This window comes from Acomys minous (assembly GCF_964271855.1).
Source record: "Acomys minous genome assembly, chromosome: 4".
Taxonomy (NCBI): Eukaryota; Metazoa; Chordata; class Mammalia; order Rodentia; family Muridae; genus Acomys; species Acomys minous.
This window is the reverse complement of record NC_140486.1, coordinates 107,908,474-107,927,088: the sequence shown is the minus strand read 5'-3', so window position 1 is coordinate 107,927,088 and position 18,615 is coordinate 107,908,474. Positions and strand designations below refer to the sequence as shown.

Below are 18,615 nucleotides of genomic sequence, written 5' to 3'. Positions count from 1 at the left end.
AAAACTTATTTTTATTTAAAAAAATATGTGTATGTGTGTGTGCCTGTGTGCGGGTATGTGAAAATGAAGGTAGATGCTTGTGGAGACCAAGAGATGGCAGATCCCCTGGACTTGGCATTATAGGTGATTGGGAGTTATCCACGTGGATGGTAGGAATTGAACTCAGGTTCTCTGAAAGAGCAGAGTGTGCTCTTTTTTTAAAATTTTATTAACTTATTCATATTACATCTCAATGGTTATCCCCTCCCTTGTATCCTTCCATTCCTCCCTCTCTCCCATTTTCCCCTTACTCCCCTCCCCTATGACTGTGACTGAGGGGGACTTCCTCCCCCTGTATATGCTCATAGGGTATCAAGTCTCTTAACTGCTGAGCCATTTCTCTAACCCCCAAGCTGGCAAGTTTTTGCAGCAGGTGGCAGAATGAAGAAGTGAGCCCCTTCTATGTGTTAAGCTGTCTGCTGTGCTTTTAACATACATGATCTCAGTCTTCGAATAACTCTGGGAAACAGGCATTGTTATCACTAGTCTAAAGACTGAAAAAGCCAAGACCCACATATATTCGGACAATCTTAAGACCAAAATACATGACCCGGGATATTTTCATTTATAACAGTTACCTTGAGTTTTTGTTGGCTTGTGTGCCATTAAGAATATTTATAGCAGAGGGTTAGAATGATGGCTCCATGGTTAAGATTCTTGTTTGTTTTATACAGGACTTCTGTTTGGTTCTCTTCACTTTCATGGCAGTTCCACAGCTGTTTATAATTTCTGCTTCAGGAGACCCAACACCTTCCTATGTCCTCCATGTGCACTAGGCATGTACATGTGTGGGTGTGTGTCTGTGTTCTATATATATGTGTGTATATATAAAATACACAGATAAAATGTAAATAAACATAAAATATAGCAAAAAACATTCGAATACTGATACACCCCATGTCTGTGGTCTAACTTATTGAGTTGTCTATGTTTTGCCAAACCTTAGCACATTATCAAATAGGTAGGTTTGGACTTCACTGGCCTTATTATAGATATTTGAAATAAAAACTTGGTAATGAGGCAATGAATTAGTAAAAAGCATGAAAATGTACTTATGGCTCTGTTAAGAGTAAATTATTGATAAAACTTTAATAACTAAACCCAATCTTAACATCTGTTTTTGAGTTATTTAACTTAATATAAGATTTGGTTACTAACTTCACAGGGAAGGTTTGTCATACCAAATTACTTTTGCTTATAGTTTCATAGCTATATATAATGCATAAACATTATATTCAGAAAATGATATTAGTCCAAAAGAAGACAACTATGGAATTGAAAAATGTGTCTTTTAAAAAACTTTTTTTTAAATCACAGCCATTGGTACCCACACTCAGTGATGTATTTGCCTTTTGACAAAAAAAGTGATGCCCTTAATAATTACCTGTTGTGTTCTTCTGGTAAAATATGCATGTTACAACTTATGTGATATACAAGAAAAATTTTATAGTCGGAGGCCACAGTGACATAATTGGCCGTTCAGTTTGGCTCACAGCAATGCTGGGGTGGTGGCAATCTTTCAAAATTGTCTAAACGGTGGGAGCATGTTTTGTCTGAAGAAAATACCATCCTTTCACGGTCGGGTAGATCAAATGGAAAACAGAGGCTGGAAGGTGGGCGACAGCTGGGAGAGATTTTCTTAGTGGCCTCAGAAGATTGATTATTCCAGAAGATTGATTGTGCTCTGGTTTCTGCTCATTCTGTTTGCTTTACTCGAGCCATAATCCCTTGAGAGAATAGGAGTCAGTCCGCATTGTATTCCTGACAAGTAAGGCCACTGCACAACAAACCTATGATCGTCTGAAACTTGAGTTCATGTTGCTGTACAATAAGGGTAATGGTGTTTACTTCCTCTGAATTTCCTAAGGAGTGAAAAACAGAATAGAAAAACACACTGGGTAAAATGGTTTTTTGTTTTTGTTTTTTTTTTTTTTTTTTTTGGTCGTCATTCATATTGGCTGTTGTAAAAACCAAGACACCCCTCCATACCCGCCCAAGCCTTAGTACAATGGAACAACACAGGCTTCTTTGCTTAAGCAGTGAATGCTTAGTGATACCCTTTGATCACTAGTTTTGGGGTTTGGTTTGGTTTGGTTTGATTTTTTTCAGGACAGGGTTTCTCTGTGTAGCCTTGGCTGTCCTGGACTTGCTTTGTAGACCAGGTGGCCTCACACTCACAGAGATCTGTCTGCTCTGCCTCCCTGAGTGCTGGGATTACAGGCGTGCGCCACCGCCACTGGCTTGGTCACTCCTTTTGCAGTCATTAGTTCTGTCACTCAGTGCTGGGAAGTTAATGGTTGTGTGTGTGTGTGTGTGTGTGTGCGTGCGCGCGCTTGCACGCACACATGCAGGAAGATATGTATGTACATGTGTATAAATGAATATCAGTACATATATACACATGCATGTGGAGGCCATAGGACAATTCTAAATGTCATTCCTTAAGTATCCTCCACCTTTGATTTAAGACATGATCTCTCACTAGCTTAAGCTCACCCAGGCTAGGCTGGCTGGCTGACAAATCCCAGGGGTCTGCCTGTCTCTGACTCCCTAGGACTGGTTTAAGAATGCGTATCACGCTATATCTATAAAATACAGGATGCATATTTGGGGGCTTTAACTAAATTCCTTCTTTGCTTGTGGGCCAAGCTCTTTAATGACTGAGCTGTCTTCCCAGGCCCAGAGCTTGTTCCTTCAATGCACCATCCTACTGGAGCACCTTTCCCAGAGAATTTTCTTGGAAGTAAATTACTACATGTAAGCAAATGTTCACTGTGTGACCCTAATCTGGTTTGTTGTTGTTATTATTATTATCATTATTATTATTATTATTATTATTATTTATTTTTATTTTTATTTTTATTTTTATTTTTATTTTTATTATTTTTATTATTACTATTTTGTTTAGTTTTAAATAAATTGGCATCCCGCATTTGGATTGCATACTAAGTAAGCATCTTCAAAAGATTTTAACATTTTTTTTCAGCTAATAGTGAATAAGAAACTGAAATCTGCTGCACCCCCCCTTCCATTCTAGCAAATGGAAACACAATGGCGGTTGTGCAGGGTGGCTGCATTTGTCAGAAGCATACAAAGGAATTAGGTACCTGGGCTGCTTGTTACAGAAAAATGACACTTGTTTTCATTTTCCCACCGCTGCAGTGTTGGAACTAGTCTGTGGGGACACTAGGTCCAACAATTGCTGCGTCCTCCCAAACATGAGGTGACCTGCTGTCTCTCATTGAGCTGTGCTCTTGCAAGACCTGTGGACCAGAGTTGCAGCGTCCCCTGACTGCTGTCAAAACCTATTTCCTTCTCTGTGAACTGCTTGAAGATTTATTTACTTACTAGCAGGAGCTTACTCAGTGGTGTATGGTAAATAACTTTTGTGCTTGGCCCAAACAAGAAGAGATAATCAATTCATTATGGACAGATTATAGGATTTACTTCTGTAACTTTTTTTTTTCAATCAAAAGTTTGGGAATGAAGCCCCTATTTTGGGGGAACATTTTACTGAATGAAATAGCAAACTTTGGATCATTTCTTTTCCTTGATATCTGAATTATTTCTTTCTTCCATGACATTTAAATCTGTATAAAGTGAAAAACTGAGAATAAGTTGCATATTTAATTGTCATTAGTAACATATTATTTGTAACTTGATTTATTATCTTTCTTTTTAATTTTAAAAAATTTTTTATTAATTTATTCTTGTTACATCTCAATGGTTATCCCATCCCTTATATCCTCCCATTCTTCCCTCCCTCCAATTTCCCCCTTATTACCCCCCCCATGACTGTTGATTTTTTATCTTAAAAATTGGAAATAAACTACTGATGATTTATCTTTAATTACCCATCACCCCATTTTCTGTTCAGAGCTCTTTGTTGGCAAAATTAAAGGATTATCCACTGATTTGTATAGGTGAAGTTTAATGGCTTCTAAGGAAATACAATTTAATGGATTCTAATGAAATAAAACGTATATAATAAAGTCTTCATATTTTTGAGAATTTCATACATGAATACTGTATTTATATCATTTCTCCCCCTCTCCTCTAACTCCTCCCATGTCCTCCTTCTCTCTCTCTCTCTCTCTCTCTCTCTCTCTCTCTCTCTCTCTCTCTCTCTTTCTCTCTCTTTTTCTCTCATGACCTGTCTTTATTTATTTATTTACATATACACATATGTGTATATAAACAAAACATGCCTAGTCTATTTAATGCTCCTCATAAGTACATTTGTTTAGAGCCAACCACCTGGGATTGGATGGCCTGTCAGGGAGCTCATACCATGGAAAGATGAGTTTTCCCACTCCCAGTAGCCATTGATGCCTCTAGATCTTCATCTAGAGGTAGGGCCTTGTGAAATCCCCCCATCCACCTTGACACATTGACTGACGCTGTCACTCTGTAGGTCCTGCTTAGACCATCATGGTTTTTGAGATAGCATGGTTGTAGCTTCCGAGACATATCTAGAGACCACCGACAGCAAACATCCTGGCTCTCTAGGCTGTACCATCTTTGTGTGTTTAGAAATATTATCAATTTGGGAGAATGGGAGTAGGAAGTTCTTTAGGGTCTGTGACCTCTACAGGGGTGGTCAGTTGGCTAGACTTACAGTACCAGGCATAGATTTACTCCTATTGACTGGGCCTTAACTCCGATTAAACAGCTGTTGGGTTCTCCATAACAAAAGTGTCACTGTTAAACCTTTAGGGATATTTTGCAGACCCAGTCACCATTGTGTTTGATAGACTTTATAGCCGGGTATGACTATTGATCGGTCTTCTCTCTTTTGATGAATCTAGCCCTCAGGGAGGAGACGTCCAGGGCAGTTTCAATTCAGTTTCTCCCAGGCTTGTGTCTGGCATGTGGTGTCTTCAGCAATTGGGTCTTCCTTTCAATTTCTGGGACATAAAAAGGGCAAATGATTGTATTGGTTTAGGTGCCTCTTACACTCCCCTGACCAACAAAGAGAAAGAGATTCCCCATGCTTGACATTGGGGCTTTGTTTGTGGCTTTTTAGAGGAGTGTTATCACCCTGTGTGGCATAACTGCATTTAAACTATCGTGTGTGTGTGTGTGTGTGCGTGCACATGTGTGTGTTTGTGTGTCCCTCTTATTCCCCTTTCTCTGTGTGATGTATTTTAAAGTAAGATTATAACATAATATGTTTTTTCTTATAGCCTTTTTGGAGGAAATCTAACTTTTAACTTTTGCTGCAGCTATGTTTGATCCAAGCATAGAGTTTCCCATGGTAATGCACACATTTCGTGGGCGCTGGAATTCCTATCTCTTTTCTGGACCCTTATACATGTAATGAGACGTGATGGTGATGAAAAAACTAAAGTGGATGAAAATTCTTTACATAAGAGTAGTACTGAAAACAATCTTTTTATGCCCTTCAGGAGAATTTGTAATTTTTAATTTTAACTACTTGGGGAATTGAATTTTAACAGAAACATTGGTAGGGCTTAAACATACCTACACTAACACAAACGACTGCTTCTAAGGAACACCTGAGTTGAGCAATGTGTGGAATGTTTGGGTTTGCCTTGCTGGAACCTTACTAGGACTTTCAGGAAATTAAAGATTTGGAGGCAAAGATTTCCTTCACTACTAAGACTGGATCTATCTGTATATCCTTTTGAAAGTCAAACTTCAGTCACATGGTGAGTTGGTGTTTTAGCAGGCCTAGGAGACTGTGTAACTTCTGAGCTGGAGGAAAACTAGGCTGTGGCTTTAACCTTAAAAAGGATCCTGATGTCCAATACAGAGACTCACTGTCTCCCCTTGTCTGCATTGTGTAGGTCCCACGTTTTCACACACCGGGCACTGGTAATCTCCAGAGTTGATCAAACAAGTTCCATTAGACATTTCCTGCAAATAGTGATGTATTCACTTTATTCGCTTTCCTATAATACTGTTTCAAAAACCCTCCATCTTTAAAGGCTAATTGTTTGAGTAAATGAGTAGGTTTTCATGTGGTTAAAAATCAAGTCGCTGGCCTTTATTGATTCATTACTCAGCTGTGTTTCCTTTTCTATGGGATACAGTGTCACTGACATGTATATACTGCTGACGTGCACAGTTCTCTGGTTTTTTTTTTTTTAATTTTTTTCCTCAGTTTTAGACTTAGGGGAGGGGAATAATGTGAAAGTGGGAGGGAGAGATGAACGGGAGGATAACAATTGATTTGTAATCTGAATAAATTAATTACATTCAAAATAATATTTTAGTACTTCTTTTTGAAGTTTTATACATGTACATCTACAAAGTATACAAAGTATTTTCACTACATTGACCTATTCACTCCTCCCCTAAGCTCCCCCAAACCCTTCCAACTTCAACTTATTTTCTTCTTATTTTTTTAAGATTATTAGGTTTTTAAATTATAATATAGTTATGCCACTTTTCCTTTCTATTTTCTCCCTCCAAACCATCCAATATATCCTGATTTTCTCTCTTTTAGATTCATGGCATTCATTCATATAATTTAATATTGTTAAAATTCAAATTAAAAGTGAAGAAAAGCATCATGAGCCTATCTGGGCATATTTGACATGGACTCTTAAGTGTCAACAAAATGTTTCTTCAGGCAAAAACAGTTAGCTGGAGGTGCAGCTCAGTTGGGTGAGTGCTTGCCTGGCATGCATAAAGCCTTCGTTCAGTCCTCAGCAGCACATAAGCCAGATGCTGTGGGGCAAGCTTATAATGGCAGAGCTCTGAGGGCCGGAGGACCAGCAGGTCAAGGCCGTCCTCAGCTCCATAGCACAGTCCAGGTGAGCCTAAGCAACATGAGCCCTTATGCTTAAAAAATGTGTAATAATATAAATGTATGTATAAAAAAGAGAAAATAATAAAAATTAAAATGAAACAAAGACTGTTATATCCTAAAGTTTTGAATCATGAAAATTCTTAGAGCAAGTGCTAGGGGAGATTAGGATCTTTACATTTCAAAATGTTAAGATCTTTCCTAAATTAGCTCTCCCAAGCTTGTTTACCCTTATTGCTTCTGTTGGACTTTGAACCTGGTAAAATTCTTAGGGGGGCATACAGTTATGAAAACTTACCCATGTCCTAAGTATAAATATATAACACAGATATATGTGAATATGTGTGTATATATATGTATATATATTCTACTTTACATGTTATCATGTATATATACACAAACTCACCATCTCCTTAAGGTTATACATGAATTTAATATTATTTCTGATGTTTAATATTTCTTTTGTTTAATAGAAGAGACATTGGTGTCCTGGAGGTAGAAAATCAACCAAGTATTTTCCATGCAAGCAAGAGAACATGAGTTCAATCCCCAGAACTGACATACAAAGTCTGGGTGTGGTAGCAAACGTACTTGCAAGACTAGTGCCGAGTGCTGGCTGGCTATTTAACACACTCCAGGCCTATGTAAAAAAAAAAAGTGGACAGTGTTGAAAAACACCACCAGAGGTTGACATCTCCCCCTACAGGTACACACATACATACATGCACACACACACATACATACACACACACACACAGAGAGAGAGAGAGAGAGAGAGAGAGAGAGAGAGAGAGAGAGACCTTATATTTAATTTTTAAATTCTTGTGATTTTCTTCTGGAGATAATGATAGTATATAGTGCATCTCTTTTTGTGAGGATTGATTCAGTCTTGTATTTGACTTGCTCCATGTAATACTCCAGTTATATGAAGCACATTTTCCTCCTTTCCTATTATTTTTGTTGTGTTAGAAGTAGCACTCAAGTTTTCACTTAAAACTACTATGATTTAAGCATTCACATTTCAAAAAATAATTTTTCTGTGTTTTGACAGTCGATGGATGAATTGGTTCCAATTTCCCAGCATGCAGTGGGTCTTCTCAAACTTAACTTCCACTTCCAGACTTTGTTGTGGCAGCTGCAGCAAACATGTCAGAGTACAGAACATTCCATTAAGAGCAAAACCTGGAGGCTAGCTTCCTACGATTTTGTTTTATGTGACAAACAGTGTCGAGAGGTGAAGGTAGTTGGAGTGGCCGTGACTCAGCCCCTTTCCCTAGGGAGTGACTCACTCCGCATTAATAGATCTCTGTCTTTGTGGCATGTACCATGTCCCTCACTAAGTGCCTGGGACACAAACATAGATGGGCTGGGTCACTCACCAGGAGCACCGCAGAGTCTGGGAAGGCCGGATATGGCATTGATTAGCACCTATCTGGCTCAGGAACAGCCAGAGCTCTATAAATGTTATACTTACCTGTCAAGGGCGAGCATGATTAAATACACAGTTACAGGGGCCAGCTAGATAGGCAGCTAGATTGGCTGATAAACATGCAGTTCTTACTCCATGCTAAAGCAGTCTGGCCTGCATTAAGCCCTCGCTGTCTTGCTTCAGTATTAAGTAAGATTTCATGCTCTTTCATATCACACATCGCCGTACCTTTCATGAACAAGCCAGTCATCTGTCTGGTGGGTAGTCTCCTTTTGGTTCCGCTACAAACTCAGCCTTCGTGTTCGCAATAAAGACTAGGCTAGAACACACTTGACCCTCCTATTGGAAATCTGGCACCGCACCACTGAGTGGTCTTCTGGAATCCTCCAGACCTCTTCTCCTAGCCACATGCTTGCCTTCCCATCCCTTTATATCCTGTAGGTTATGCGTGTTGCAAGAGACCGATTGGGGTCCTCCACAGTTCGTCTGTCCCGAAGCCCTAACCCGCAGTTGGACTGTATGTAGTATGTGAGCTCTTAGGAGGCAGGTAACTAGGTGAACCCGCTAGATGAGGGCCAGTCCCCTGGGATCCTTGGTCTTGTACAAAGAGAGGAAGAAAAAAATTTAAAAAGTTGTCTGATCCTCCACACCCACTCCATGTGGCTCCTTCTTCTAAATCTAAGAAGACAGACAGACGGCTGCTGGCCATTTAGGAAGAGAACCTTTGCCAGAGCCCAGCCGTGCTGAAACCCTAACCAGCATCTGGAATTACAATGAATAAAATTCTGTTCTTTAAGCCCCCTATGTATTGTCTGCACACACACACACACACACACACACACACACACACACACATGCATGCACACACACACATGCACACACACACGCGCACACACGCGCGCGCGCACGCGCACACACACATGCGCGCGCACACACATGCGCGCGCACACACACACACATACACGCATGCACACACACATGCACACACACATGCACACACACACGCGCACACATGTGCACACACACACATGCGCGCGCACACACACATGCACACACACATGCACACACACATGCACACACACATGCACACACACATGCACACACACACACATGCACACACACACATGCGCACACACACACACATGCACACACACACTCACACACGCATGCACGCACACTCACAAACATCTGTGGAGGCCTTGAATGTTTTTACATATCAAATATATGTATTGATAGCTGGCTTATATTTGTATCTATCTATTTCTGCTTCACCTGTGCCAAAATGGATGCCTCATCTCCGTTCACTTGGGTGTCCAAGGATTATTATTTCCTCCCTCCCATCTCAGATCTCATCTTTTATCTTTGCAGATTGCATTTCCTAATTAGGCCATATTTTAATTTAAAATCCTCAGTGTTTCACTTTAGTGTACAAAAGTAAAGATTTAATATGTAGCTTCCTCAGACCTAGGGCCAAAATCATCGCTTCTCATATAGACCCAATGTAGCTTTCGCTCAATTATTCCTCCTTTTTACATGTCTTACTCAGGTACAGCTGTAGGTGTGGTGTTCTTCCAAATATTGCCTGGGCCTGTCCTGTTCCCTCCCTTGCTCCTTTCCTCCCTCCATACTGCCTTTCTGCCCTCACTCAGATCCATCGTTATTTTCTTCGGTTGCTGAGACACAGTCCAGCTGTTTAACCCAGTCTAGCTTCAAGCTGTTAACCTCCTGACTAAGCTTCTAGTTCCTCCGTGAATCATTACAACACAGCAGGATTTCATCCCACCTCTCTCCTTTCAGCTCTTACAGCATTGCTTGCATTTCTTCTTTAAAATAGGCATATTCTGGTATGCATCACAGTCATCGAGTATTTTTTTTCTACAACCACTCCTACACCAATGGATTCTATTAAATAAACCCTTTAAGGAGAACGAATATTGGATCCTCAAAATGCCAAACAAGGTTTGTTTTGTAAAATTACTTTGTTACGTTTCCCAAAAAAGGGCTACAAGGTTGGAGAGATTTGCCCAGAGGAAAGGAACACGTACTGACGTGGTAGAGGACCCAAGTTCATCTTCCACAGCCCACGCCAGGTGACTTACAACTACCTGTAGCTGCAGTTCAAGGGCGCTCTGACACCTCTGACCTCTTCGGGCATCTGCACACACGTACAACATAAAATGAGGCATTATAAAAATAAATCATAGCAATAAAGACATACATTACAAATAAATAAAAGCACTCCAAGTTTAAAGTAAAATTGATTTTAACACTGAATAATGCTTTCAGTACTCCCAAAGTTTATTTCTAGTGTATAGTTTCCAAGAGAGAAACAGGGAAAACACAGAAAAAGTACTAACTGTGACTTTGCGTTGACAGTTGTCTTGTTACTTAGTTGGCAGCTGTCCCTGTGTTTCCAGAATTTTTTTTTCCTTGTGAGGTATAAACAGGCATACATCTGTTTGATATGTGGGTTCTATATATCTGGCCATCACCATATGATTTAATGTGGACACAAAAGTATTTCTCATTGGTTAAGAAAGATAGCAGATTAACTCTTTAAGATTAATTTCTGACATTTTTCTCACCCTCTGGGAGAGGAAGAAGAGTGGACAGGAAAATGGTGATTTTAATATGCAGATACATTATGGTGCCTGAAGGCAGATGCCAAATCACATTGAAAGGACTTCTCTTTGAATTATGTTCAGGGCTTTTGTTTAGCAAAATACTACATAAAAGTCCTGACCTGGCTGTTTGAAGTGGCAGATGTTCCCTGTGAAGACTGAGCCTTAGGGCAGCATAAATCTTGTATCTATTTGCTCAATAATAGATTGTAATTTTTCCCCCAAAGTTCAGGTTGCTGGTGAGGAAGCAGCTAGAAATGGAGGTGTTTCTCTTAAACAGGAACGAACCAATAAAGACCACAGGATAGGTGTGGTTTGCTAGCACCCAGCCCATCCATTCTTCTCCCTTGCGAGGATGTTCCTGTCAAATACTTTTAAACAAAACTTGTATATATTAAGGTGTGTACAATAATGACCATCACATTGAGACAAATTAGCATGCCCACCTCCTTACAGTTACCTTGTTATTTTTTTTAATCTGCTTGTTTGTTTTTGATGAAGGCACTTGAAATCTACCCTTAGCAAGTTTCCCGTATACCTTAGGGATTACTAACCGTAGCTACTGTGCTGTACGTTAGACCTCTGCAGTTCCCCAACTGTAGTTATCACACAGCTTGCCAAGCCTCTGTGCTCTTTCACTGTAGTCAGCATGACGGACACTGGGCCTCCAGTGCTCTTCATCCATTTTATATAACTGTGATTTTTGTATTCTTTTACTGCCATCTCCTTCCTACTCTCTGCACCACCTTTCCTTTGGTTCTGTTTCTCTTTCTTATCTTTCTTTTTTCTTATTACTTTCACCATCTATGAAGTTCTTATTATTTCACCATCTATGAAGTTATGTAATATTTTGTATATGTGTGTTTATTGTAGTCCCATAAATAGATTCATTTTGGGGGCTGGATCATTTTCCTGTGTGTGTATGTGTGTGTATGTGTGTGTATGTATGTGTGTGTATATGTGTGTGTATGTGTGTTTATGTGTGTGTGTATGCATAAGTTCTGATGTGTAGTCATAATCTGGTGACTTCTTTAGTTGTTCCCCTACATCTATATATACTGGACATATTATAAATAATGATATTATTAATAAAAAGTGCAGATATCTATTGAAGGTAATGATTTTATGTGCTTTGGGATTTCTGTGTCATATGATGTTTTGGTTTTAATTTTTAGGTGCCCTATATTGTTTCCTAGAAACTGCATACCGGTTTACATTTCTACTAACAATGTATAAATGTTCCATGTTAATTACCTTTATGATCTCTATAATGCTAAATCTGACTAAAGTAACTTGAGCGATAAGGGATATATTTGGGCTCATGTTTGAGGGAAAGCATGGTGTCTTCGATAGTTCTATCTGTAATGACAGGAGTGTGTCCCCACTGATTAATCATATCTTGGCAAGCCAGGAAGCAGAAAGCTCAGGCCAGAGCCAAGTTCCACTCCAGTGACCAGCTAGTTCACAGTCAGGAAGGTTCTGCCACTTCCCAAATTAGCACGGCCAACTGGGGGCAGTGTTCAAATACTGGAACCCAGGGAGGAGAGTAGAGATCAACCATAGCATGTTCCTTTTGTCCACATGGTTGGCAATATTTGCTGTCTTTAATCATCTTAATCAAAGTCATAATAACAGGTATGAGATGATGCCTCAGTTTGATTTGTATTTACGTTTCCCAGGTTAGCTGTGTTGAGTGCTGTATTCTGTATTTATTGGCCATTTTTATGCTTTCTTTAGAAAAATTTCTATTTAGGTCCTTTGCTCATTTTACTGTAGTTGTTCTTGTTTGTTGCTGTTGAGATGTGTGAATTTCTCATACATTTTGGATGTTAACCGCTTAATCAGACACATGGCTTGCAATGCCTTTCCACCTTGAGACTTCCTTTTTATTTTGGTGTTTCTGTTGTTGGGTACTTTTTACTTCCTTGTTTTGGGTTCTTTTTTGTTTGTTTGTTTGTTTGTTTGTTTGTTTAAAGTCTTGGAGTCATCTGGCTTTTTCAATGTCAATGGCAACGAGTTTGTTCTCTATGAGTTTCATCCTATAAATTTTTTCGTTTTGGGTGTGAACATTAAATTTTTAATCCATTAGAGTTGACTATTGTGTCTGGTAGAAGATAAAGGTCTGTTTTCATATCTCTGCACATGGATATTCAGCTTTCCCAAAACCAGTTTTCAGGGAGAGCATCGCTTGAGTGGAAGTCAAATGGGACAAGACTAGTATTTTTTTAATCCCTCAAAACTCTCAAAAGAGTTTTCAACTGTATTCTAAAACTTGGCAAAGAATCAAAGGAATACCAAATGGACCATGTGTGCTTGTTAACCTTGAACCATGTGGACCCTCCTCTCTGTGCTGAGCACTTTCTTAAGTTTGTGGCTTCAAATACAAGGTTCATACACTTGAAACAGCACTAATCCTTTACATTTCCATTTAACTTGTGCTGTGTTGAGCAGGAGATAAGAAGACATTTTGAGCTACCATGTAACTCGGAGCGGTGGTGTCCATGAGCAGACACACACAAGGACAATTTAGAACATCGTGCCAATCACACAGAGTGCAGTCAGGGTTCTTTGACTCATCTCTTGTCTCTCGAAAAGTCCCCCAAAGTGTCATTATATTTTTTAGTATGAAAGTATGCACCGGAGAGTGAAGATTTAGACTCTAATCAACCTAAAACGTGTTAAAGATACTGGGATGTTTTATGTGCTAAGGAGCTCTCAGCAAAGAGTGGCTCATGTCATGTAGGCAGTTTAAAAACACAAACCAATGAGCAACTCCACATAGACTTTCACTGGCTCCAGGAAGTGATAAGCCGTAGTCACCTAACAGCTGTGATAAGTGGGGTTACCACTCTGGGATTCATCTTTCAGTAACTACTATATGGCTACTGAGCAAGTTTGTGTACTGTCCACCATGCATGTAGGAAAACAGGATCACTGCTTGACGGAGGTAAAGTATAGGTAGCATAAAAATGATAACCTTAACCATTTTAAACGTGTAGTGCTCTGACATTAAGTACAATTAAGATATTGAGAAAGTTGTCCCTTTAGGGTTTTATTATGTTTTCAAGTAGATATTTGAATCCTGGTGTCTGTCTGTCCGTCTGTTCCCCCTCTCTCTTCCCTCTCCCCGTCCTCCTCCCCTCCCTCCTTTTCCCCCCCTCTCCCTCCCTCCCTCCTCCCCTCTCTTTATCCACCCCCTCTGCTTTTCTTGGGAATGATGACTGCTAATCACCATGATCGATGTGCACATACATGCAGTGCCCACTTCCTGTTCTTCTATTACCTGTTGTTCACATGTCTTTTTGTAGCTGTCTCCAGCAGCCCACACACACCTCCAGCCACAATTAGAGCCAGCCCTTCAACATGAGGAATACTTTTCCCCCTGCTCAACTAGGATTGTTTCCTTTTATAGTTAGAGTATATTTTCTCTCCTTAATTTTCTGCTTTTATCAAAATTTTAATTTCTCTATTATTTCTTTGACTGTGTACTGTTCAAACTTAAAAAGCAGCAGGGCCTTTGATTCCAGCACTCGGGAGCCAGAAGCAGATGGATCTTTGTGAGTTCAAAGGCCTGCCTGGTCTACAAAATGAGTTCCAGGACAGCCAGGGGTACATAAAAAAATGTCTCAGAAAACAAAACAAACAAACAAACAAACAAAAAGTATGCACAGACTGGTCCTAGTCTCCCTGCACATATGTAGCAGATGTGGAGCTTGGTCTTCATGTGGCTCTCCCAATAACTGGAGTAGGGTCCCTCTCTGACTCTGATGCCTCCCTTTGGGTCCTGTTCCCCTAACAGGGCTGCACTGTCTGGCCTCAGTGGGAGAGAATGTGCCTAATCCTGTAGTAACTTAATGTGCCTGGGCACATTGGTACCCATGGGGGGACCTCCCCTTTCTTTGAGGAGAGGAGTGTCTGAGGGTGGGATTGGCATGGGAGGGGGCTGCAATCAGCATGTAAAGTGAATAAATAAATAAAATTTGAAAAAAGAAACAATACAAAACAAGCTGTTAGCTAGTAGAGAATGCTTTAAATCAGCAGGTCTCCACTTGTGGGTCACAACCCCTTTGACAAGACTCTGTCTCCAAATATATTTACATTCATAGCAGTAGCAAAATTAAAGTTATGAAGTAGCAACTAAAGTAACTTCATGGTGGGGAGTCACCATAGCATACGCAACTGCATCTAAGTGTCACAGAGTTAGGAAGGTTGAGGACCACTGCTTTAGGCTTTCAACATGTGGCACCATTCAGTTTAATTACCATGATAGGCAGCTTAAATAGCATCTTGAAATAATAATGTACATGGGTCAAAAGAAAATTATTTATTTTGTTCTGGAAAGCTCACAATGACTTACTACTGGGATGTGTCCGTGTTGGTTGCTGTCCTATTCTGGGACAGTGATGTCATATTAGATACTGTCATCTTTATATCTTATTCTACATAGTTTTTCGTGTATTGCCATTAATCTGCATATGTCTTGATAAACCCATGTTTAAATCTGGGATGTCATTGATGGCACCTAATGAATATTGTATTTTTGTTGTAGTTGTTGTTGAAAATACTTTCTCCTTCCATTGTGAGTTCCTTTGGTGCAATTAAAAAAATGCTATTCTTGGGAACTGATGATTTTATTCAGATACAGAAGTTCATATCAAAGTAAAATTATATCAGATGTTTGGCACAGGGATAGATACATTAGTAGTAGCATTCTGTTAAGCCCCTGATAATGTCTCTTTAAAACAATGTCAACAGGGACAATGGGGAGGGATAGGAGGGAAGACAGTGGGGACCGGATTTGTTCAAAATGCATTATATGCATGCATAAAATCCTCAAACAATAGAAAAGATTGGCAGCTGGTTTATTATCCCCTCCTTCCATTCTTATGTGAAGAAGTCACTTTTCTTCGTAGTATGCCTTGAAATACACACCAGCAATCCATGCCCAGTGATGTGCTCTGCTGGCGCTTACCCGTGTTCGTGCTGTGTTTCCCTGTGCTGTTTCTTTCCACCAGGTCACCACTGAAGGATGTTAAGTCAGTGCATAGACTCTGCCTAAACATCTAACGATGAGACATTCCTGACTGGCCGGCATACGACGCTAACTTCTAACCAGTTAGCCCACATGACTATAGGAGGCAGCCGGGTTTTAAACTGGAAACACTGTTATGAACCCTTTCTGAACCAGCTTGAGAGTCTGACTCTTCCTTTGCTGGCCCAGGTGACGGGCTGATGTTCACCACAGACGTTTTGAAAAATTGTTTTTCCTTTAGTTCCCGTTCTTTGTTCCTTTCCTCTGACAGTGTGCTTTCCCGCATATTTACTTCTCAGTGTATTTTAATGGCCAAGCGTATGCACAGGGGACCAATGAGAGGACTGATAAATTGCCAATGAAACTGTCTTCCTTGACCTTGACTACCTTTGCACTGATTGATGATCCTGGACTAAAGATCTACAGACTGTTTGTGGGTATTAAATTAGATTAGAGATCTGTCTGAGACAGTCCAGACCGTTATAACAAACATACCCTAGATGGGGTGCCTTATAAATAGTAGGAATTTATTTCCCAAGCTCAGGATGCTCAAAAGAGCAAGGTCATCAATTCAGTAACTGATGAAGTTTGGTTCTGTGTAGAGAGATAGCTGCTACCTTGCTGTCTTTACCTGGCAGAAAGGACAAAGGAGCCCCTATGTTGGAATTTCTTCTCTAAGGACAATAGTCTCTATTTCTGAATTTCTCATTTGTAAGCATGGGTGTTAGGATCTGAGCATGAGGATTTGGTGGAGTAGGCAGAGAATATAAGGCAGGGTCCAGATGAGTTGGTTTTATTAAATAGTAAATCTTCATGGTAAATGGTGGCATGTAACAAGTATAATGTGGGTGTTTTGGACCTTATACTTAAAAATCTTTGAATGCATGAAGTGCTGGAGGCAAAAAATACCGCCTAATTTTTGACATTTATTACATGTTTAAAAAATGAAACCTAAAAATTACTGTGAATTTAAAATGTTATTTCTACATAAGCAGAGCGTGTTGTAAAGTGATCTGTGTCAGGCAGTATATTTTCGGGCACAATAAACAAGTTGTTTAATGCCTGCCTTGGCCTTCCTCCTTAGACAAAGAAAGGCTGACTTTTCCAACTTACTTAATCTGATGGTGTTACTTTTTTCTTCTGCTTTTAGAATTTTATTGATCTGATCCAACCCATATTGTGACTGCTGGCTGGAATTAAGGTCAGTGCCATGCTTATATTGATCACGAACAAGCTGAAATAAGCTTTTATAAGGGCTTTTTCAGTCTTTAGCTGACTGGCTCAGGATATTCTGGCCAAGTGTGACCAATAGCAGGATTGAGTATGAACTGTATACGTCACACCTTTGGCTCATAATAAACACGGTTTTGGGCAGTGTTTGTTTTTATAGTAGAATCTCTTTGGTTATTGAGTGTTTTACTTCTGTTACTCTACTAGCTAAATTTTGGTGAAATAAAATCTCCCTCATTTTCTTTCCTTAAAAGAATTAAACAAAGCCTGGCTTATATCTTAAAAGAAAGGCTTGCTTTCTGAGTTCACAGAAAAACGCATTTAAATCCACAGTTTGGTCCTCACACAGAATGCATTACCTAAGGAGAGCAGAGTTGAAGTGCATTTGTGAATCACAAATTTTAATTAACAAGCAGAATGGTAAGGTGTCATTTCTTTTGTTCTGTTTTCACATTAGATGGCTTTTATGGGCCACTCTGAGACAGCTTCTGTGAGTCTGGAATAATAACAGCCTTAGAGGACCCTCAGACAAGTGGGTTTGGGGATCCCTTTATTCCCTTTAATTTCTTCTTGAGGACATGAATTTAGAATTAAAAATAAAATTATAACCTAAGCCCTGAAAGCAATGAAGAGTTCCATTACTCATAAAGAGCAAAATGCCAGGTGTTGCTAGTTTGAGCATGGGCTTTTTGTTAATGAGTAATGTAAAGAGAAACACTGGGTTTTTGTTCATGCTGACATTAATCAAGAATTTCTACTTTAAACACCATATTTAACTCTTTAAGCTAAAATGCCTACTGTAGCAGGCATACGCTAAATATGTACTTTTTCTGGCCTTAATCCTGATGTCACTCTTCTGTTGTCAGTAACACACACACACACACACACACACACACACACACACACACACACACACACACACACACCACCACCACCACCACCACCACCACCACCACCACCACCACCACCACCACACTACCACACTCTCTGTCCCTCAAATGAATGGGTAATATTTCTCTTTTGTCTTTTTCAAGTACATATGGTGCTTTGCTGTTCTTTAATCTCTATTTTTTAAATTAAATAAATAGAATGTTGTATTTATGCTTATTGGTAATTAGCTAGTTAATAAAGAAAAATTAGGGTAAATTGATTTGAAGTCTATTTATAAATCATGTTACTTTTATTTGATATAGTTTTGAGTTGAATATTCTAGAAATACTTATCCTGGTATCCTTTTTAATCACTCCTTGGTATAGCCTAAATAAATAGATACATACTTGAACATGTTATTTTATTATTATTATTATTATTATTATTATTATTATTATTATTACTATCATTATTATTGGAATAGACTCTGACAATTTCATATATGTATATAATGCACCAATCACACATCTCCCACCCTCTGTTAGCACCTTTCCACCCCTGCCTACCACGCCTGCCCCCTTGCCTACACATCTTTTCCTCACATTCCCGTCTGTTTTGT

The 18,615-nt window shown here is 39.5% G+C and overlaps 1 protein-coding gene across 29 annotated transcripts in view; it reads left to right on the top strand.

The window, feature by feature from the left end:
* Positions 1-18,615, top strand: part of MAP2 (microtubule associated protein 2) — a 263,479-nt gene that overhangs the window by 55,736 nt on the left and 189,128 nt on the right. For 28 of the 29 annotated variants that reach the window (XM_084780796.1, XM_084780795.1, XM_084780794.1 and 25 more), the window contains exon 3: positions 17,047-17,097. The exons of the other annotated variant lie outside the window; for it this stretch is intronic. The gene's annotated coding sequence lies outside the window, so the exon portion shown is untranslated. The remainder of the gene's footprint in view (positions 1-17,046; positions 17,098-18,615) is intronic. 29 annotated transcript variants of the gene reach the window in all.